This window comes from Protopterus annectens, chromosome 14.part0 (genome assembly GCF_019279795.1).
Source record: "Protopterus annectens isolate FY-2018-M chromosome 14.part0, PAN1.0, whole genome shotgun sequence".
NCBI classification, from domain to species: domain Eukaryota; kingdom Metazoa; phylum Chordata; order Ceratodontiformes; family Protopteridae; genus Protopterus; species Protopterus annectens.
The window spans coordinates 279,307,781-279,332,010 of NC_056748.1; positions in this window are offsets into that span (position 1 = coordinate 279,307,781).

A 24,230-nucleotide genomic window follows, 5' to 3' on the forward strand; every position below is an offset into this window, starting at 1 on the left:
ATTTCATATAACAGTCAATTTCAACTCCTTGGAGTTTGGTGTGCGTTACTGGAGAGATAGTTGCCTTGTTAGAGGTGATAGAAAAAGTGGGTATGGAAGTAGAGTGGTTAGTTGGGTGGAATATGAGAAGTCTGGTTTTGTTGGGGTTTAGTATTAGTTGAGATTTAGTAAGCCATTCTTCTACAGAAAGGAAAGAGGCCTGTGCTTGTAAGTGAAGTTCTTGGAGGGAGAGGCATAGATTAGTGTTGAGTTATCAGCATATTGGATAACAGAGGCTTGTAGAGTAGATGTATGGAGGTTGTTAATGAAGACGGAGGAAAGTAAAGGACCCAGGATAGAGCCTTGAGGAACACCCAGTGTGACTGGTAAAAGAGGAGAGAGTTCCTGCCTCCACTGTACTGCTTGTTGCCTACCGGACAAGTAGCTTTGAAACCATGTGATGGTGGATTTACTAAGATTAAGTTCTGAGAGTGAATTAATAACTTACTTGACAACTGATTCTCTGGCTACACCAGGCAAGGAAAACATTTAAAATCATACTATTTCCAATGACCCTTTTATGTAGTCTGAAGACTGCAAACATAAATCATTGTCAAGAAAAGTTATGATGTGACCAATTTTTAAAACATTTGCATTGGCAGAGAAAAGAACTGAGTCATGAAACTCAGTATCCATTAAACATAGATTAAATAAATTGGAGCTCAAAATGGATTCCTGTAGTATTCTTTCATTAACAGTATGACTCGGTCTAAAAACACCACCTCATGAAACAACCCAGGTATTATCAGGTAACCACAGCTGTGACTAACTTACATGTTCAGATGAAAAGCTCACACTAATTAGCTTACTTCCCAGTAGTACATGACTAACCCTGCCAAAATGCTAGAAAAGTCTGCAAATACAACATCAATATCACCTGATTAAATTGTATCTAAGCCAAACCAACAGCATTTTTGATTTTCCAAAGAACTAATAATATCTGATAACTAGCAATGTCAAGCAAAAGTAAGGTATCTTGTACTCCACATGCACCAGTCAGCTGCATAGGGGCTAATTTAATGTTGGTGCCAAACATACTTTGAAAATGTTTATCAAACAAATATGCTTTGGACTGAGTAGAGTAATAGTTATATCGTAGCACATAAATAAACTGTCTTACTGTATTTTCTCTTTCTTTGTGTGTTTGTAAAAAATCTTTTGTTATCCTGACAACCGAGAGCTAAGTTTGCTTTGCAGAAGATTTTATCTGTTTTGAATGGCAGTTTTACAAATTTATATTATTTTATTTTCTCATTATTGTGAGGTTTTAGTAAGTTTCCATAGCTTATAAGGATGCTTTCTTTTGTTAATAAATGTTTTAGCATTTCTGGAAACAAGGCTATTGATAATTTCAGATTTCTTAGTCAGGTCCTTCATGTTCTTATTCTAAAATGTACTGGAAAATAACCACTAAAAATAACTGGCATCGAGGTGTTTATCTGTACTATCCCAGTTTACCCAAGTCAACTCATTAATCATACAATTACAATCAGTACAATGCACATGATAAGGATTTTATGCATACATCTCAATGGAAAAAAGTATCCTCAGGTTAAAATCATACTAGAACTAGTATCTTCCTTGTCTCCATCTGATGACTGGGTCGTTGGGATATCACCACCAGCAGACAGATGGGACCTCTCTCTATTTTCCCACTCCCTGGATATTGTTTTTAATCCAAATCAATATGCAAGAAGCTCAGCACGGTTTTTAACTCACTGATAGATACTGACTCTGTGTTTATTATTGAAATCTGACAGAATGAGAATTTCATTTCCCATCTAATGGCTTGTATTCTACGTGGTCTCTTCATTTCCCTCTGAAGGGATAATGTTGATGTCAGACTAACCATCTATTTTATAAGTGGGTTTGAAGTGTCTCAAAATGACAGTGGATCTTCCAGTGCTTTGGAATATGTGTTTAGGACAGGAGGAAATTCCACATTTCTCCTCATATACCATCTCTCCAGATATGCAGGTACATTTTTGCAAGAATTTGTAGACTTTCTCATCAGCTGCTTATGTCTGATAATGGGTAATTTTAATTTCTGGATCAATGTGACTCTGTTGAGCTGCTTGTGGATTTCTTCCAGCTATTGCAATGTTTCAGCTTTAGCGCAGAATGCTTCTTCTGCCACCTACAGCAAAGACTATTTAGTAGATTAGGTTCCTGACTTAGATGTGGCTCTATGTGGCTCAAATTATAAGTAAATGCACGGTATTAACATCAAAGGAAGCCATAGTTCCATTGTACTCAGCCCTCATCAGGCCCATAATTGAGTATAATGCTTCATTCTGCAAGTACCTAACCATGCACTTACACCACTTGGAGCAGCCCCAGAAGTTTCTCACTAAAAAATGCAAACCATAAGACACATGTCTTATGCAGACTGACTAAAGGCTCTATCCCTTTACTCCATCTCATATCATTTGGGCTGCACAGTGGTGCAGTGGTTCATGTTGCCACCTCATAGCAAGAGGTTCTCGGGTTTGATTCTTTGCTGGGATGCCTTCTGTGCAGAGTCTGGATGTGCACCCTGCATTCGCATGGGTTTCCTCCAGGTAGTCCAGTTTCCTCCCATATTTCAAAGACATGCATCTGGAGCATTTCTCCCAGGGCCTCCGCTGAAAATAGTCTCTGTCCTAGTCAGACTTTCCTGGTCATCAGCTGTTAAATAAATAAATAACAAATACATTTATTGAGAGATGGCTTATGCCTGTCCTAGAAGGCATTCTCTGATCCAGTCCTGATGAAAATGTTACATATTTGCACGAAAAATTATATAAGCGTTAAACATTCCATTGACCTGAACCTTATTTGTGACTCACAGAACTTGATGGAGAGTCAGATTTGTATCCAAAAGGCTACCTCATTTATATAATAAACTTTCCATCTTTGTAAAACAAAGCCCATCCCTCATTCTCTTCAAAAAGAATATGGATAAATGGATGAGAAACTGTAAATTCACTCCCAGGGAAATGCCCATGTCCCTTATAGACAGAGGCAGTCTATAAAATGACTCAGGGCTCCAGAACCCAAAGATCTACTAACCTGATACTACCCCATTCCATATCTGGGGAATTAAGATATAAGCACTTGTGCCATTAGCGTAGTAATCACGTATGAACCTATGACTGACCTGGCAATGGAACTAGTGTCTTGGTCTGATCATTACCTAATTTACTTCAGTCTAGGGTTCCCACTGGCTTGAGCTGGCTTAATTTTGAACTGTTCCAGTATAGAAATCTTCAGAACATCTCATGATATTGACTGGATGCCTTCAATGGACTATTTTTCAACAGCAGTGCAGAGGATCTCAATGGACTTGTGATGATTTATAACATGGCTATTATGAATGTTCTAAATCATCTGGTTCCATCATCTGGGGTGCAGTCTGTGTCCATTTTCACCCAATAAATATGGTATGATCAACAACCTTATGAGTTAAGGAACATGGTCAAAGATTGGAACATATATGTAGATGGATGATCTTTCTCAAGATACAACTTATTTTGAATAACTTACTCAGTGTAACATTCAAAGATCTCAAAAAAAAGGGCAGAAATTCTGTCTCAAAAGAAAGTTGCCTCAGACTTCCAAGATGGCACATTGATCACCAGCTTAATATCAGCTCTCCCATTGTGAAATAAAGAAAATGAGAAATAAGAAATAGTAAATCTGATATTGTTAATCCTCGTTCATTCCTTACGCCTGGGTTATCGGTTCCGACCTTGGAACCGAGCCGGTCATCTTCCAAGCTTGCGACAGCCACAAACTCTTGAGCTAAACTCTTACCCACAATTCTCCTCTCCCTGTTACCTCAGATTTCATTTGCCGCATCGCCATTCAGTCTTGCCAAGCCATTTGTCTTGAGCTAAGTAAACTTCTTTGATAATACATTATCGTATTGCAGTTATTCTTTGTTCTAATTTTGTTAAATAGTTATTTCTTACCCTATCGCATCTAGCAATTCTTTTTTGCTTTTTTTCGAGACCTTCTTTCTTCTTACCATGAGGTAACTCCTTTACCATCGTTGGTAAAATCTTTTCTGCTTTACCTTTGGGTATTTCTCGTACCATTGTTGGTACCTTCTTCCTTCCTTTCTTTCTTCCTTCCTTCTATCATGGCAGAGAAAAAAGGTGGTCTGGGATTTAAAAGATGTGTGGATTGTGAGCATAAATTGCCTATTTTGGATGCACATGTGTTACGTGTTTACTGTTTGGGTGTGCCTCACTTGACTGTTGACCCGCCTTGTGGGATTTGTGCTAATTTTTCTAACAGGACTTTGGTGGAAAGGAAAAATAAACTGATTTTAAAGGGACTACTTAAATCTTCCTTTTCAGAGGCTATTTCTGGGTTGGAGGCTTCAACCCCTCCTAGTTCCCATAAGAAAAGAGATGAACACAAGAAGGCCAAGTCTCTTTTGTCATCTCCTGCTGGGGATAATCAGGAACTGAGACCTAAGAAGGCCAAACTTTCTAGTTCAGATTTGACTTCCTTGGCCAGAGGCTTTCGGTGCCTAGATCTTCAGCACCATCCATTACTTCGGCACCAAGTTTTGTGCTATACCTTATCGTAACTGAGGGGCCCTTCGGTTCAGACTACCTTACTGGCACCAATGTTTTCCTCAGTGCAGACCTTTCCAACGTCGATGACTGTCCCAACACCTGCTCCTGCTTTGACTCTGACTATTTTCACGGCACTGACTATTCTCTCAGTACCGACCACCTTGTTTTCTGCACAGACTCTTTCGGCACCTACCATAGTGCCAACTACCACTTCAGAACCAACCTTGGCAGTGCAGACCTTACCTTTGGCACAGAGGATCTCCCCAGTGCAGACACCAGTAGTTCAAGCTTTAACGGCTCCATTGTTTTTGGTGCAGACACCTATTTTAGCACCGTCCAAAGACCCCTTTGTGGGCACCAAGTTTCCGGCATCCTTGGATAGACCTGACTCCCCTTCAGCTATGACTATGAAATCCACTAGCAACCTCTCGGAACATGATGTGGTGTGCCTTGTGGATCAATTGCTTTTGGCCAGAGGTATCCAACCCTCCAGAACTACTCTTCCTTTGGGGGTGATCATTCTTCTCCAAGGACTCCTACTTATTCTCCTCCTTCATTGCCTTTGAAGCCCCCTGCTGTGGCACAGACTTCCATCACTTTGGCTCATTTCATGGACCTCACTAAGAAGTCACAGTTGCCTTTGTGGCAGGAGAGACTTGTCACTCCAATCAGGGCTCTGGATGCTAGCTGTGACATACGTACCCCTTTTTTTCGCAGCCATCCAGGGACTCCGAGTCGGCGGGCTGATTTGCTTGAGCTGGGTGTGACCTCCTCGGGTGGACCAGCCTTCCAACTCATGGAGAAGGCTCTTGCATCTGTTGATGATCCTGTGCTATCAGCGCCCCTGTCCTCCTCTGGACCACAATTTACACAAGACATCTCTGGCGGACACCACGTACAAGGGCCCCAGGACACACTCCCACTGGAGGCCCCTTTTGTGCTGTCTTCTCTAGATTCTCCACCTGAGGAAGTTCATTGCAAGAGTTCATGTAAGAGGAAGCACATGGAGTCCCCAGAAGAGTCACTCATGGAAGACACAGACTTTGATGATGGGGAAGGGTCCCCTCGGTCACCCTCTGAGGTATCCTTTGGAGATATCCTCGAAATACTTAAGCAGAGAGGTGATTGGCGGCCCTCTAACCCGACCTCTGATGAGTCTGTGTTCATGCAGGCCTTTCATGCCTGGCTCCCTACCTCTTGGGTTACTCCACCTGCTGACGACCTTGTCCAGCTCATCGTGCAGCATGCATGGAAGGCTCCTGTTGCCATTGATGCCATTCCCCACAGGCCAGATAAAATCCAGTTCCCTCCAGATAGTGAGCCTCACTGGTCCAAAGGTCTTCCTGTAGATGCCTTGGTGGTGGCATCTGCAACAAAGAAGGATCTGGTGGAAGAAAGCCAGGCTGTCTACCCACCCAACAAAGAGTCCTGGGTGCTGGACAGATTAGGGAAGTGTACCTTTGCATCAGCGACCTTTGCAGTCAGGTCCCTGAATTATATGGCACATTTTACCAGGCTTCAAAGAGACTTAATTTCTGAGCTCTCTGAAACCTTGGCTAGAGCTGTGTCTGATGAGGTCCAGGACAAAATGGCCTCACAGTTAGCCACTTTTGAATTGATTTCTTTCTCCTCCATGCATCTGATTTCTCACGCATCAGAAGAAGCATCTGGAGCAACGGGTGCAGGCATAGTCATGAGACGGCATGCCTAGATGCGCTTGTGTGATTTTGCGGAACCTTTCAAGGCTTCCTTTCTGAATGCTCCCTTTGAAGCCTCTTCGTTGTTTGGACCCAAGGTTAAAGACACACTGGCTAGATGTGAACAGGATAGTAAGACCCTTTCTGCCATGGGTGTTTGCTATTCTTCCCCCTCAATGGGCTTTCTCCAGAAACCAGAAGAGTGGGAAGATATGGCAGAAAAAGGCTCAGGTTTCTTTTCGTGACACACGAGTCGAGTTTTCCCCCAGAGGCAGAGGGTGAAAATCATATGGAAGACACCCCGTTTGGGATAGAGGAAGTCCGTGTAACCAGGGTTCCAGAGATTCTTTCTCTGGCCAGTCCTACCAGAACTCCTGAAGAGCGGCCCAACTACTTTCCTCAGGAAGTGGTTGGGGGTCATTTCTCTTTGTACCCTTCTTCCTGGCTAACCATTACCACTGATTCTTGGGTATGAGAGATAATAACCAGAGGTTATCATATTCCCTTCAACCTTTGTCCCGCCCCACTAATGAGCTTACCCGACGTTCCACCCAGTCAAAGGGTAGAAGCAGCATTAGAGATTTCAAAGCTGCTAAGAAAATGAGTCATCCAAATAGTCCTACCAGACCAGATAGGATCCGGATTCTACTCAAGATTATTTTTAGTGCCAAAAAAGACTGGAGACTGGAGACCAATTTTGGATCTCAGTGTGCTAAACAAATTTGTAGAAGTACAGAAATTCTGGATGGTCACTATACAGTCTATCCTCCCACTCATGGAGGCAGGCGATTGGATGTGCTCTATAGATCTTCAAGATGCATACTACCACATAAAGGTGAACAGACCATCGAGAAGATTCCTTCACTTCCCTGCAGGAGCCAGTCATTACCAGTTCCGAGTACTGCCCTTCGGACTCTCTACAACCCCCAGAGTGTTCACCAAGTGCATGGCAGTTGCCAGAGCTCACCTGCAACTGCAAAGATTCTGGGTGTTTCCATACCTAGATGACTGGCTCATCACCGCCCCCACCAGACATCTATTTGAAAAAGCCTTGGCATACTCTCTTCACACTGCAGAAAGGTTAGGTATAACTATAAACTGGCAGAAATCCAACCTACCCCCATCCCAATCTATAGAATTCATCAGGGTCCTGTTGGATACAAAGAACTGCACAGCATCGATTCCAGAACACAGAATCTTATGGATAAAACAACAACTCATACCCATCCTCTCAATGGAAAGATCGACAGCACATTCTGTTCTCCAGCTGTTGGGTTCCATGGCAGCTTCCATCACCATTGTCCCCCTCACGAGGTTTCACATGAGGCTTTTACAATGTTTACTACTCACCCAGTGGTACCCTTTTCGGTTTCCTCTCTCATCCCAGATTCGGGTGACTCAGAGATGCAAACAAGACTTGATTTGGTGGATGTTGCAGAACCCGTCACAATGGTCTCACCCCTTCACACCCCAACAGCCCAAAGCCACAGGGACTATGGAAGCCTCCCTGATGGGGTGGGGGGGCTTTTTCAGGGGAAGACAGTCCAAGGCATGTGGTCGGACCTAGAGGCTCAGCTGCATATAAATGTCCTAGAACTGAGGGCGGTGCTTCTAGCATTGCAAGCATTTCATCCCCTCCTTCCATCAGGGACTATTGTAATACAATCGGACAACAGGGCTGTAATCTGATACATCAACAAACAAGGCAGAACAAAATCCTACCCACTTTGTCAGGAGGCCATGAGGATATGGCAATGGGCGATGGCTACCAACCACTTTCTTTTAGCAGCGCACATTCCCGGGAGTTCCAACGTGATAGCAGTCAGATTGAGCAGGTGCATTCTGCAACCACACGAGTGGTCTCTGAATCCTCTTATAGTGCAGAGATTTTCAACTGCTGGGGTTTCCCTTGCTGTGACCTTTTTGCATCCCCAACCAACTACAAGTGCAGTAATTACTTCGCCCTGATTCCCCCTCGAGGACAGTTACCCAGCGATGCTCTAATCCACAATTGGCCCTTCGGTCTGCTTTATGCCTTTCCTCCTCTCCCTCTCATACCCCAGTTCCTGAAGAAACTCCCGCTGGTTGAAGAGCAAGATAATCCTCATTGCACCATATTGGCCTCGGCAAATTTGGTTCCCCTTCTTATGTCCTCACCTGCTAGATCAACCATAGATTCTCAATACAACTCCGAATTTGGTCTCCCATCTGCAGAACCTGAGTCACCCCAACCTGAACAGCCTGAAGCTCACAGCTTGGCTCCTCCACTTCAAGTGATTGTCAGGCAGACTGATCTTTTTTCCCCAGTATGTGACATTCTTATTGCATCTCATAAGTCTTCCACCAGAACTACTTATCTCAGCAAGTGGAAAAGGTTTACCATTTGACTGAAGGAAAAAGAGAAAGACCCTTTTTCAGTGCCACTGCCGGTAGTACTGGGGTACCCGCCCAGTTTATTCCAAACTGGCCTATCTGCTTCTACCATTCAAGTTCACAATGGTGTCCATGACTCTTCTCTTATGTCCCACAAATTATGCAAGACTTTTCTAAAAGGCATAAATCATTTGAAATCCCCTTTTAGAGAACCTAGCCAGCCATGGGATCTGTCTTTAGTCCTGCAAGCATTGACTACGGCTCCTTTTGAACCAGCTTTTTCATGCAACCTCAAGTTTCTTTCTTGAAAAACTTTGTTCTTGGTTGCCATTACTTCTTCCAGATGTATCTCTGAACTTCAAGCTCTATGCATCAAACAGCCTTACTTAATCTTTCATAAAGATAGAGTGTCATTGAGAACTAATCCTTCCTTCCTGCCAAAAGTGATCTCTGAAATGTCCATTAACCAATCCATTGAATTGCCAGTTTTCTTTCCCAATCATTCTAACAGAGCAGAATATTGTCTACATACCCTTGACATTCACAGGCAAATTTGTTTTTATCTGGACAGAACTAAAGCTTCTCGCAAATCAGATCAGCTATTCCAGGCCTATTCTGGTCCTAGACTTGGATGTGCTGTTTCTAAGGTCACATTGGCTAAATGGTTAAAAGACTGTGTAACATTTGTTTACAAAGCTCACTATATCCCTCTGACTACAGCTGTTAGGGCTCATTCCACTAGGTCGGTCGCAACTTCTGCTGCCTTTCATGCTAGAGCTTCTTTACCCGACATTTGTGCAGCTGCAACTTGGGCTAAACCCCATACCTTCATCAGTCATTACAAACTGGATTTGGCCTCCAGAGGAAGAGTGTCCTTTGGTTCAATGGTGCTCAGGAATGTCCTTCCATGAGAGCCTCCCAGGAATAAAGGTACCTGGGACTCTGTCCCAGGTGTAAGGAATGAACGAGGATTAACAATATCAGATAAAGAAGTTATGTCTTACCATAACGTTCCATCTGTATTATTGATCCTCGTTCAGTCATTACGACCCTCCATCCTCCCCCCTCCTGAGGCTTATAGTGGATCTCATGATCCGGTTCCATTAGGGTCTTTGACCAGAGGTAGCCTCTACTTCCTTTGACTTGCAAACTCAATCTGAGGTAACACAGAAAGGGGAATTGTGGGTAAGAGTTTAGCTCAAGAGTTTGTGGCTGTCGCTAGCTTGGAAGATGGCCGGCTTGGTTCCAAGATCGGAACCAATAACCCAGGCATAATGACTGAACGAGGATCAACAATACAGATGGAATGTTATGGTAAGACATAACTTCTTTTTTTGCCAGCTTACGTAAAATTCAGTTACTGGCTAGTAAGTACATTGTCTGAATGCCAGCAAAGAATAAATTTAGAGAACCTGAAAGAAAATCAACTAGAAAAGTTGAAAATGAAATGCACTGACTGGAAATAATCCTGAAGCTATTCAGCAAAAAAGCAGTTCAAGCTTCAGCTTTGGTGTAAGAGAGGCTTCCAGTAATTTAAAGGAAAAAAAATAAATCAAATGTACTCAGAGATGAGTAAAATAAATGAAACAGTGAAGGAGTATATCAGCTCAAGTCACAGCAGGCTGGAAAAAAATAAAAGAAGAATTAGCTATATATTCTGATGTGCTGATAAAACTGCAAAAATCAGAGGATGAAATGAAGAAAAGGCTGAATATGAGACTTCTCAAGAGAAGCTATAACAAAAAATAGTAGAGTTAGAAAACAGAACACACAGAGAAAGCTTGAGATTTTCTGCTATATCAGAGAAACTGGAAGGAACAAACTGTTTTCATTTTATGAAAGCAACTAAAATGCAACTGGACTGGCATTTCACAGCAGTATTTGTTAATATTAAGGGCACATAGAGTGTATGCTCCAAATCTGGCCATAAGAAAACAGTCAAGACCTGCATTAGTAAAGATGTAATCATTCCAACAGAAAGAGCTAATCCTGACAAAACTGTGACAGAAGAGAAAGTATTAAAAATTGGATACAGCGGACTGATAACTATTCACTGTAGAGCAGGTAGAAGAGAAACAATTTTATCCCAGTAATCAGGGAATGTTGAGAGACAGGTGTGAGATTCAAGCTGCTATATCCAGTTGTCTTCAGAATATTTTTTCCTAGGGGATCAAAGACATTTTTTGATGCAGAACAGGTTAAGGAGGAAATGCAAAAGTTTATCCAACAAAACGTGAGCCATCATACAGAAGGGGCGTCCTTTTCTCAGTCTTCTGTCAATAAATGTCATAGACAGACTTTGCCAGTAAAAACTTTTCCACTGTTCCAAAGGAAAATGCTTAGGGGACAGAAAAAAAACATAGGAGTTGACTTGAAGAATCAGAAGCACCTTGGACTTGAGCAAATGCCTGGTGTTGGGAGATGGAGACAAATAGGTATAAGGCCAGCAATGTTGATATTAGTGAATAAATGTGAGATTATAAAGTATCAAGCACAATTGTGAATCATGGCTTTACAAGAAAAAAGGCAGAGAGAGATTGAATTTTTGTTGACTTTGTAAAAATTGTGGGTGGGCTGTAAAGTATATACCCCACTTTATGTCATTAATGTTTAGAAGGGCACTAAATGGAGAAAAAGTAACTGTAAGAAAAATAATTTTTGCTCTTAATAGCATTTGTATAAAATATTTCATAATATGAACTGCATGTTACATAGTAAATCATTTTTGTGCAGTATGTAGACAGGTGTATTTTAAATGTGGAGGTAAGGAGGGTCTTTTCAGTGATTGCTGTATATGATAAAGATATTGAAGTAAATAAATACTTGTTAGTTGTAAGAAATATAGGTTTTATAACATAATAAGAGGGAAAAGGCAAGTTTAAGTTATTTGGTGTGATAGTGTGCTGCTGTAGTGGGAGTAGGGATAGTTAAAAGTGCACTGACTATATTATATGCAGAGTTGAAATGTGTTCCCTTATTATTGCAAATGTGAATGTCTGGATTAATGCCATTGGCTTAATTTATAAATAAGTGTTTTTGTCAGCAAATAGGCTTGAAAAATAAAATGATGAAAGCCATGAGAAGTTATACGTTTCTTGCATATGGAATGATATTATCCTGTTTTTCTCCATTAGCAAATATTCAGTAAGAATCAAGAAGTCTGTAGCTGAAAGTAGTTGTACATTCTGTTCTGTGCTGAGTGAAATTCACCAAGATTCCTTCATGTATCTTGCAGAGTTGTTAGTTACTTTTTTCTTTTCTGTCTGCAGGTGCAAGCACAATTAATCTTCTGATTTCTGAGCATTCTTTGCTGAGGGAAATGCAACATTATTTAAAGGTACAAGGGCAAGCAGTTTAGTGAAATATAAAGTTCAAAATTATTGGACATGAAAAAGCGATAGTAGCTTACCTAGCAGCCTTAATACTTTAATGCATTTATTATAACAGTGTATAATTTAGTTTTATTTAAAGACAGCCAGTGCACATTTTTAGTACTAAAAGTTAATATTTTCTGAAAGCATACAGTCTGTTTTTTTCACATCTGGGAGGAGATTAGAAAAGAACAGACAAAAGTCAGTCTAAGTGGAAGCACACATTGTAATATACACTTTAGCATGAGTAACCTTAGATTTAGGTTAGGTAATACATGGGGGTACAGCTGTCACTTTGGAGCAATTGTTCCTATCTGGACAGTTAAATTCATTTTTGAAGATGTGCATAGTTTTGTATGTTTCTTCTAAGTTAATAGATTATGGGGGTGCTCTGAAAAGGTATTTAGTTTTTTTTTGTTTGAGGGTTTTCATTAAAACAAAAAAATCTTGAAAAAGTGACCTAGGTTCAAATGGAGATAAGAAACAACTGTAAAAAAGATCAGCCTGCCAAATATTAGTGTATGCATGTAACACAAAAGTTGGGAATACACATTCAGAACAACTGTCATGTATAACAGGAGGGAAGAATAACTTCTTAATATAATGGCTATACTATTTATACTATCTTGGAACATCAATGGCCTTATAGGTACAGACAAAAAGGAAAAATACTGAATTGTATTTTAAAAATGCAGAGTGCAAATAGCAATGCTGCAGGAGTCACATTTGGAAAGACATAAGCATATGATGTTGATAAAGAAAGGATTTCAGGATGGATATTCAGCAGAATATCTGAGACAAATGAAAGGGAGTAATTACATTGATTGCTTTAGGGGCTCCAATAGTGATAGGAGTGAAAAAACATAATAATGGTAGATTTGTGGTAGTAAGGCAATATTGACAAGGAAGAAAGATTATGGTAGCAAGTATTTATATTCAACCAAAAACTTTTATTATACAATAATGGCTCGTTGCCATTCAAAAATGATCACACTGATTGGACAGCCTGACCAGTATTGCCCATTGTATAGTATGATTGAGTGGCCAGACTTTCTAATAGCATATGCTTACAGAACAGAGCAAAATACAAGAAAAATCAGGCAGATTCTGTAAAGTTAAAAAAACAGAAACATACTTGATTTTCCTTGCATTTCTGTGTTGTCCCTCCTAAAATCTCTGCAGAATCTCATATCTCTCAATTGTCCATATTTTTGCAGAATGTCCAGATTTTTGCCTCATCGTGTTGGTCTGTTCCTCATAAAAAATATTTTTTTCTGGCAAGCCACTTGTGATTGAAGTCATTAAATAATGATAGACATTTCAGGTCTGAGCTATACATCCTTTTGAAAATGCATGCTGACACAAACCTTATTCCAGGAACTAAGTTTATAAGAGCAATATTTAAAATCTGTTCTTATTTTTGGACATGTGTACTGTGCAAGAGTGGAAATGTAAGTCCCATATGCAAGTGGAGTACATCAGTAAACAAGGGAGACCACAGAGGAACACTACAGTGCCATTATACAAAGACATTATTTAAGAATGGTAAGTAATTTCTTTCTTAAATAATTCACCCTCATGATCAAACCACACCAATCATGGGTTAATTATGTGATACCCATACCCACTCGTGGGTTATTGCTAAATTATACAGCGTAAGAAAATTTGGGTTGAAATAATCAGACTTCAGCAGGGAATCCTACTTATAGGTGGGGACTGGAACTTGATTTGCAATAGTGAGGATGTATCGAGGGAGATTCACTTTATATCCTCAAAATACTGAAATGTCAAAATTCAGTATTTTGAAGCTATAAAGTCGAATCTTTAAAACATAGAAAACTCAGAAGTGTGGAATTCAAAATCTCGCACATCTGAGATTTTGAATTTTGTGCTACTACTGCACACACACACACACACACACACACACACACACACACACACACACACACACACACCATCTTCCCCATACACAAACAAAAGCTCTCTACTACATAAAAGCTGGGGGAAAGCCCCCCTGCACCCCCCACACCTCCTCTACTTAAATATTCTAACTCCAAGGTCGCACTACACACAAACATACACACACCACAACACAAGCTACATTCTGCTCGCACACACACATCACAGCAACAAAACATACAAACACACACCAAAACCCTTAACACACACACACACACACACACACACACATACACACACACACACTTACCTGAATCCGTAACCACAGCGGAACCTCAGAAGCGCGAACTTCAAAACCTCCAGTATTCAAGGTTTTGAATTTCGCGCTTCTGGGCTTTCGCTCTTTTCATGATTCCACTTTATGGGCTCAAAATACTGAATTTCGACATTTCAGTATTTCAAGCTTCTAAAGTGAATCAATCTGGGGGACATAGAAGGGTAAATATAACAAAGAGGATACACTTCTGAAGCAATTTATGAAAACGTTTGGTATAGATGGCATGAATTAAGTAGTAGGAATTTACATATTATTATTCCCTAATGCATAATAACTGGGCAAAATTAGGCATAAATTATATTTCACAGGAGCATATGCATTTAATTGAAAGCTTTGATACACATCCTATAACTATTTCAGATTATGCACCAATAAAAACTAAGAAAAAAATGCACGATAATGAAGTAAAAATGAGATGCCAGCCCTTTCCCACCAAAGAGAGGAATTTAAGGAATGGGTAGTGGGAATTATTCAACAGTTATTATGGAAGATAGAAATTTCTTCAGAAGTTGTAACTAGCGAGTGGAATAAAATGAAAATAGATTTGAAATATAGGGTAGAAATAAAACAGACAAAGATCGTTTAAGAAGTAATACAAATTATTTACAGTGGCTGACAAAGGTATTGTAGAATAAGTTGGACCTCACAGAACAAGAAGATATGCAGAGTGCTAAAGAGAAAACAAAGGAGCATCTGGGTGATATGCATGCATTTAGAAATATTGCTGTTAAGCAACTTTTTTTGATAACTCCAGAGCTGAAAAACTTTTAGCACAATGACTTAGGCAACAGAAAGTGAAAATGTTTGTTGCCAAACTTAGGGAGCCTATAACAAGAACAACAACCAGAAATCCTGTATAGGTATTAGAGATATTTTGGAAATTTTATGGCAATTTGTATAAAGCAGAAAAATGCAATGTGGAAATCAAGAAAGAGCACAAATGGAAATATTTATGGAAAACAATTATGCCATGGATAGAGGTAGAAGAGGATCAAAATTAAAAGTTAAAATAAGAGCAAATGAGATAAAAACAGTGATGTATAATCAATCTGCTGGAAAGTCTCCAGGAATTGGTGGTATTCCTGTGGAAGTTTGGAAGTTAGGAAGGGAAGAAAGTGATAAAGATCTGGAAGGTTTTGTTTAACAGTATTTTAAAAGGAGGGAAGGTGCAGGCATCTTGGAAGAAAGCTGTGGTAGCTGTAATATATAAAGACAGTAAAGACATGTTAGACTCAGCTTCATATAGACCCATTTCAATTTTAATCCTTGATTATAAAGTGTTTATGTCCATACTAGCTAAAAGAATGGCAAAGGTATTGCCAAACTTGACAGATATGGATCAGTGTGGTTTTGTAGAAAGGAGGCAAACATTTGACAACATTAATAGAACAATGAGGATCCAGAGGGGAAACTGTTTTGTGTGGGATGTGGAGTAAGATGGAATATTATAAGGGCACTGGAAGCATTTGCCTTCCCCGATGCAATAATAATGCAAATTAGGATATATGAAGGATTGGAGGCAAGAATTAAAATGGGAGCGTTCCACTCTGATAAGCTATGTCTGAACAGAGGAGACAGGCAGGGGTGTTCTTTTTCTCCCTTGTTATTTGTTTTATATTTAGAGCCATTGACAAAGAAAATAAGGGACTTAGAAATTCAAGGATATGATTGGTATGATAATCAAGAATAGTTAACTTAATTTGCAGATGATTTTTTTTACCTAATAAATCCAGAAAAGGACATATCAATGTGTTGTGCAACATTTTGAGACAGTTTCAAGTCTTTCTGGGATATAAAATTAATGTAGATAAAACAAAGACTATAGCTGTAAATTGCATATCCACGCTTGAATTAGTTCAACAATACCCATGTTTATGTGGTATGATAAGATGAAAAGTATTTGCTAGTATGGATTAAAAAGACTTCTGTTATGTCAGCTAAGGATATGTGGAAAGAGACTAAACAAAAGATAATACAAAAACTGATAAACTGGAAGATTTTGTTTGTGGATATAGGCAGTAAGATATAAACAATACATTGTTAGTCCCTTTAGTTTTATATACAGGACAAGCATATTTTATAATCCAGAGGAGAAGTTGTGGGCAATAATTAATAAACAGTTGAAAGAATTTATCTGGGAGGGGAAGAGGGCAAGAGGGCAAGAGTTAAATGAAATAAGCTGATACTTCCAATAGAACAAGGTGGATTAGGATTACCTGATTTGAAGGCATATTTTACAACTACACAATTAAGACTAATATGCATAACACAAGCAAAAGGTTATAATTCAAAGTGGAAAGGGATGAAGATGAAGCAGGGAGGGGCGTTCAAGAAATAAGGAGAGGGTGAGATTTTTGGTGTATATCCTTAAGGATAATAATTACAGCCATACAGAATATTACAGTCATAAAATACAGGAAATATTCCAAAAACTAAGCCAACACAAAAATGGAGAAAGATTTTATTGATAGAGATGGCTGCAAGTAGGGGTACAGAGAACAGGCAAGAGGGGGGCTAGAATGTACTGGAGAAAACTGGCAAAGGAATCAAGGTATTGGGAACAAATAACTAGACAGGGAAAGGTAATAGAATAGGAAGAGGCCAGGAAGACATTTGGACTGCACAGAGTACACACTGCCTTTATCAAGGACTGATATCAGAGTATAGGTAAACAGAAATTCTGAGTGAAAGTCCTGCTCTGGTAGAGATTTGATTTGAATATAGAAAAGAAGCTGCTGTTAAAAAGGGATAATTAGTAGGGCATATATAGTGGTGCAGCGGTAGCATTGTTGCCTCACAGCAAGAGGTTCTCCCGTTCGATTCTTGGCTGGAGTGCGGGGAGTGCCTTCTGTGTGGAGTCTGCATGTCCTCCCCGCAGTTGGGTGGGCATTCAAAAGACATGCATAAATGGGCGTGCCTTCGTGGAAGGTTGAACGTCGAGCTAGCACCTCAACATGTGTAAAAATCTGCTGCCAATTATCAGCGGACCGGAGTTCCGCTGTGATGACCCCTAACTGGGAAAAACCAAAAGACAACAACAACATAGGATGGTGCACAATAACTATAAGAATCATTCAGAGGAGGTTAGAAAAGATTTGAAAGAAAGACTGGAAAAGCACTTTATAAGGGAACTATGCCAGACCATATACATGTCTCACAAGTATGCAACAGAGTCCAGAAAGTTCAGGATTTTTGCTGGAAAGTGTTTGTATAGGAAATTTTATACTCCAAGCAGACTCCAAAGATCTTCTTTAGGGAGATGACAAATGTTGGAGGTGTGATGGGGGAAAAACAGGTTACTAGGAGCACATATTTTGAGTGTAATGAGTTGTCAGGTTTTAAAAATTCCCTACAGAGTACTCTGTCATAAATATTGGGTGATCAAATTAACTAAGGAAATGATTCTTTTGAGCTGGAGTACAGGATCTGAATTGCCTGGCTTTAGTAAGGCCTTGTTAAGTATAATACTGGTGGCTGCCAAAAAAACAGTTACTGGAAAATGGAAATCCAAAGTCTAAACCAACTGTCTTTGAAGTAGTGAATATTGTAACAGAGATAAAAGACCTAGAAGTGGGTATTTAGAAAAGGGAATACGTAAATTACATAGAAATAAATGGAAATTGTGGGGACAGTACATCCAAAATGATGTTCAGGAGGTGGAGAGAGGTTTTAGGGAAGGCAGGAACTGAGCAATTTATGCAGAGTTGGACTGATGATAGTCATAAAAAAAGGCATATGTGATGTATAGTACATGTAACTGGAAACATGTTCATATGATTTGTTTTCTTTTATATTAATGTATGTTTGACTGTATAGGTATTTAAAAAAGACTTTTGCCTCACTGAACCATCCAGCAAAGTTCTTCTTGGCCATCAGCAGATAGTGCAGCCCAGCCTATGTGGTGACTCTTAAGACTTTTACTTCCTTGGAGTGGGAGTATGCTGACATGCCTTTAATGATAACGTTGCCTCAGTTTGATATGTCCTCCCATTATAAATTTCCATTGAGATTAACAGGGACCCAACCTTGGATGATTCTGACTTTTGCTTATCGTCCTTTTCATATCATCTATGATAATAACATGAAGGTGGTTTCAGCTTTTTATTTTTCCACCTGCTAGCTATGTCCTGGACCTATTAGGCTGGTTACATCTTGTCTAGAATCTGTAGATCCTGTTAGCTTTCAGATTGCATATTGATCATTAACATCAGGAATCTTTCATTTTTTTAAAGAAACCCTTGTTATCAAGAAATCAACATTAAATCCATGTGAACTGCAAAAACACACTCACCAATCTCTAACCTTACTTTCTTCATTAAGGTTATTGAGAAAGTGTTTATGTTCAGTTGCATTCCCAGCTGATGCTTGTCAGTCTAGGTTTAGCTCCATCCATAGCTCTGAAACTGCCCTTTCACTGCCAGTTGGTTAACTATTGGTGGCAAATAGCTACATGTTGTGCTTGTTGACCACTCAGCAGCCATTGACACAGCTGACCATAGGATCTATTTCAGTTAACCATGGAACTCACTGTGGCCTTACATCAATAATCTTCAAGTGGTTTGCTTCTTCCCTGATGGAATGTTCAGTAAACTGTATAATGAATCCATTGAAATTTGTTAGGTTACAGAATTCCTCATAGTCTAATTTTGGTTACCTTGTTATTAAAAGAACATATATTTTTCCATGATAGCAAGAAATAATATCTTAGATAAGCTCAATATATCCATATGTACCTCTTCTTTACCCAGAAACATGTCTGATTTTTACATTTTTAAGGACTGCTTGGATACTACCCTTGACATGGTGAACTATAGCTGATTTGGTTAAACATGTAAAAGTCTGATGTGATGCCACGAGGGTAGACGTTCATATGTTCCTCACCTGTCTTTACTATTTTTTATAGAAGGGAAGAAATTAGAATTTTATAGTCCAAGATTTCAGAGTGATCTTGGACAAAGCATGACTATGCAAAAAACAGGTGTCAGCTGCCATGCTCTCATTTTAGGAACACCTCCAGGATGAAACATCTTATTAGTAAAAACTAAGGCATGAAAACTGTTGAAACACAAAAACACAAAAAACAAACGACTGTAGAGTCTGCACACAAATTTAATATAGTAGAACCCAAATGAAAACAGTCGTTTGGTTTTTGTGTTTCAAATGAAACATCTTATTCTTTGATCTAATCTTAGTAGTGATTTATGGTTTAGTACCTTCCCAACTGGAATAATGTAATTCTCTTTGCAACAGACTCAGCAAATCTTATCTCAACCACATCCAGGAGCTACTGAACTCTGATGCATTGATTTTGAGTGTAATGGTTTACTATTAGAATTCCCAACCATGCTCCATTGAAACACAGGAACACTGAAAACCACAAAACCAATAAGGAATAATCCCAAAATAACAATGCATCACAAAACACCCTACCTGCGCGGACACAGAAAAAAGCACTAACGTGGGTGGGGGTGGGGGGGCAAGTCCAGGATTCAATACTGTGGCTTTTGGCATAGGTGTATTCCAGCGTTCCCATGTCAAGATCCTGTGTTTCGACAGAGGATCATTAAGAATTCTAATAGCAAATTGTTACACTCCATTTGGGCTATGTTTTATTGCTCTCTTTGTTCTGAACTTTTTAATGCATAGTTTTAGTTGAGGTATTGTGTCATATAATATTATGATTCTTTACTTACAGTAACACAATAGATTGCAGTACTTAGAGGAAAAATATTATTTTCTGTTACATATTAGGACATTTGCAAACTTTCATGTGTTCTTCATAGGTCAGAACACAGGTGAGCTGTGAAAATATGAACCAGTAGATGTTTACTTCATATTCTGAGTAACTACTTGTGCACTGAAGGCAAATGACAAATCTGGATTTTGAAGCATATAGCTGTCCTAATACTACTTTTACTGGTTGGTAAAAACTAACTTGAGAGGATCATTTAAATACGTGAGAAAAAAAGCAATGCTAAGGAATCATTCAAGAAGCAGTACTCTCATTTGATACAATAAGGGTCAAAGCTCAAACCTATAAACAATGGCAGATATAGCACACTTAGGATGTCATGATGGTTGGTTAGCATACATATCTGGTGAACTTGAATGGCCATTGGCCAAAAAAATATATTAACAATATTATACATAGAAACTAAAAATCATGTATTTTTATCTGGTCTTAACATTCTGTGCAATACACACCTCTATGCAACACAATAAGTAGTTATTATTCATTTTTATTTTGCTGTAATCCACAATGACCTGATGGAGGTGGACATAATGATATGACTTTATTTTGTTTGTGAGATTAAAATGATTTGCCATCTCCTTCAAACTTTTCTTTCTATTTACTCATAATGGCAGTACTCAGAGGTACCGCTCACATTCAGAACCTTTAGTCATAGTATAGTAACTAAGGTCTATATTAAATCAGCAAAACGGCATTACAGTGAATGCCATTTCGCCGACACATATAGAACGAAATCTGACAACAGGGAAACCCCAGGTCACCGATTTTTTTCCCATCAAAACACAACACACCACTTAAAACATTGTAGAGCTGGGGGAGGGCTCTGCCCCCCCATGCTCCCCAACTAAATATATCAACTCCAAGATCACACTAAAGGGCAATGTCACAGCTTAGGCCAAGTGATTTTTTTCCCTGGGAAAAAAGTCGCTGACCTGAGCTTTTGCTGTAGACAGATTTCATTCTATATGTGTCGGCAAAACGGCATTTGCTGTAATGCCATTTCGCTGACTTAATATAGACCCTAATAACTATAGTACAATAACTTTCAAAGGTCTGTGTTCTTAGGCTTCTTTTACATACACTGTAATGAACTGTTTCTTTCAACACCATAAAGTGCTTGCAGTAAATACCCTTTTTAAGGACTAGGAATAGCTGATAGTATTAAATATCACAGGTATGCTAAAAACATCCTGCTTTTATTTCCTCTGTTATTCAGAATATCACATTTCATAATTTTCCAGTCTCAGTTGCTTGCTCAGCTATAACAGAAGAGTTGAAGTGTCTATTCACAGTAAGCCTGGCGCTCCAGGAACTTATGGGCCCATTGGAAGGAGCAATATGGCCAGACTACAAACACCTTTTTATAGGTCAGAAAATGTAAATACAATAAGCCTTATAATGTTCAGAACTAACAAGAAACTTCCTAAAGAAAATATTTTGAGAGGACACCTGGTATGGCTTTTTTCTAGACCTCATGCTGGTAGCTCTGTTCCATCTGTCAGGAGCTTCTAATAGTCATAAATATCACTCTAACAAAAATTATACATATCAAAAGTGCAAATCTAATCCTGGAGTTACTGGAAAACCAACCAACCATACATTAAAAGGTGGTAAAACAGTGGAAACTAGTCCAGTAGTTTCAGTGGTGCAACTATAAGAAACCAGCGATGGGATTAGGGAAGACATGCCCATAGGTTTTCTGCAGTCTATCTTCGCTAAAATAAGAAAATAAGTCAGGGGAATGGAAGAGTATATTGAAGAGAATCTGAAACAGCTGCAGGAGGTGGATGCTTACCTGATTGAGCATGCAGATGCAATTCAACTATTAATAGATGAAAATGGGAAGTGAAAAGCAAAATTGTCAGCAGCACAGGGCAGGCTGGACTGTGCTGAAGAAATCTTTATTGATTGCGAAGATAGGACACAGTAGAAAACTGAAGACTGGAGTGCTGGAAGTGTTAAAAGGGAGAGATTTCCTTCAGTACATGCAAAGATAATTCTCAAATTGGACTGAAACACCAGAGACTGGAATTAAATTGGAACATGCTCAAATAACAAATATGCATGTGAAAAAAGTAGAGTGAGAGTCCCATAACGGATACTTCTGAAATTTGAATCCAATACTCAGAAAGAAAGGACTATGTCCTTTGGTGGAAGCTGGGCAGTAAGTGGAAATTTAGAGTAGCAATGGTCTATATAGACCAAGTCTATTCAGCAGTGGTTGGTGGAAAAGGGCTGCAACTTAAGGAATTAGTGTCCAAAGCTTATGAAGATCTAAGACATTATATTCAGCAGTAATGCCATGGACTACCTACAGGACATCAAAAAGTCAAAGTAGAGGTAGGCATGAGATGAGCAGGTGAAACAGAATTACATTTGACAGTTGATGCAGAGGGCTAAGGCTGTGTGGTGTTGCTCCTGTGGTGCAGGGTTTGATTCCCTCAGCCTTCATTTGTCTACTTTGTGACCCTGGCCAGATCACTTATCCATATATTGCTCCTGAGTCACCACTGAAAAGGGACTGTGTGTCCATTGGGCCTACCAGGTTAACAAATGGGTATTATTATGGCTCACTTATTGAGGCCTCTGCAGTGCTTTTCCAGTGTTTCAACTGCATCTAGAGCCATCCAAGCTAAGCTAAGAATATTTTTTGATTAACTGCAGTTCTACCTGCTTTATATAGTGATCACTAATGTTTTTGAGCATTTTTAGAGCATGTATTTAATTTTGTCACAAAAATACTGATTTCTATGTTTGTTGGCTTTTCTAGTCTATATGCTTCCAAATCTCTTTGCAGAGGGGTGAATTAGTCAGGTATGTAGTTGTTTGTTAGTTGTTTATTGTTTAATCTGCACTTGAGAGCTGCTTTTGCTGTGTTTTTACATTTATAAATTCCAGGATCAGACATCTTGTGGCAGAAGGTGTTTAGCTAGTCTCTCTGAGTTGGGAAGCACTGCAGAAAACTGAAAGTGTGGTTATTTATTGACTATAGGGCAGAGGAGTCAGTTTTCAAGCTTTTTTTTCTCTGTGCAGACCTACCCATTAAGCCGCAGTGGTTAGTAGTGCCCTGTATAATAGCAAACTCCTAGACAGTAACATTTTTCTAAAAAGTTAGGATTAGATCCAAAACCTATTGAACAGTGTGGCATTGAGCAGAAATATGCTTAGAGCTGCTAGCTTGTGCATCAGATAGCACTACCATATCCCAGCATTATATAACATCCAGCTCTTAACCCCAGAAACTATCCAAGGAGACCCCTGTTAAAACCTAATCCTTAATCCTATATATCACAAGTCCAGACAACATGGATTTGCAGATTCCAAATATCTCTGTGGTCAGTTTGGTAGGCTTGGGCAGCCTAAGGCAATGTAGCAATTGTCTCATGTTCTCAGACAACCAGTTAATAATTAAAGGAAATAACACAGTATGTGAAATATGCAGATATATAACTTCCTTGGAGGAAAAAAATCTCACATGAAAATGAGGTTGTAAGAAATACCTACACTACATCCCTCATACATACCACTCACCACATATACACACACACACAGATTGTCTTTTGCTGAAGTGCCTAAAAGAAACCTTCCAAAATCTCAGACCTCCAAAGCCACCTAATCCATTTATCACTAAAGCACATACCAAACATCTCATATAAGCCTACACGTAATGGTTCCACAAGTGCAAAGCCCATAATTCAAACATACACTTTACCTAATACTGTTGTCATTGGGGACTCCACTGTGCATCAGACAGATACCCCACTCACCAGGTTTGACAAGGAGAAGATAACAGTTAGTTGCCTATCTGGAGCCAGGATCAGCAATATAATGCACACATTCAAGTTACTGCACCTCAGGTACCAATATTATTCTACCATAGGACTTGTGGGTGTAAGTGACCTGAGACATACCTCACTGGACTATATCAAAAGAGACAAAATGGATCTCTTGTAATGTATGTCACAGATAGGTATGAGCCTTGCACTGAGCAGCATTCTACCTTCACCAAGGATACCACAGTATGAGCATAAAATGATTGATTTTAATAACTGGCTTAGTTTCTGGTATCATTCCAGGCAGAACCAGTATCTGTCAGCATGGGAGATCATGGCCACAGGACCATGTTGTTTTGCCAAGGATAGGTAGCACCTGACCCCAGAGTTTTGAATATTATCTAAAACTTTCTCCACCCCT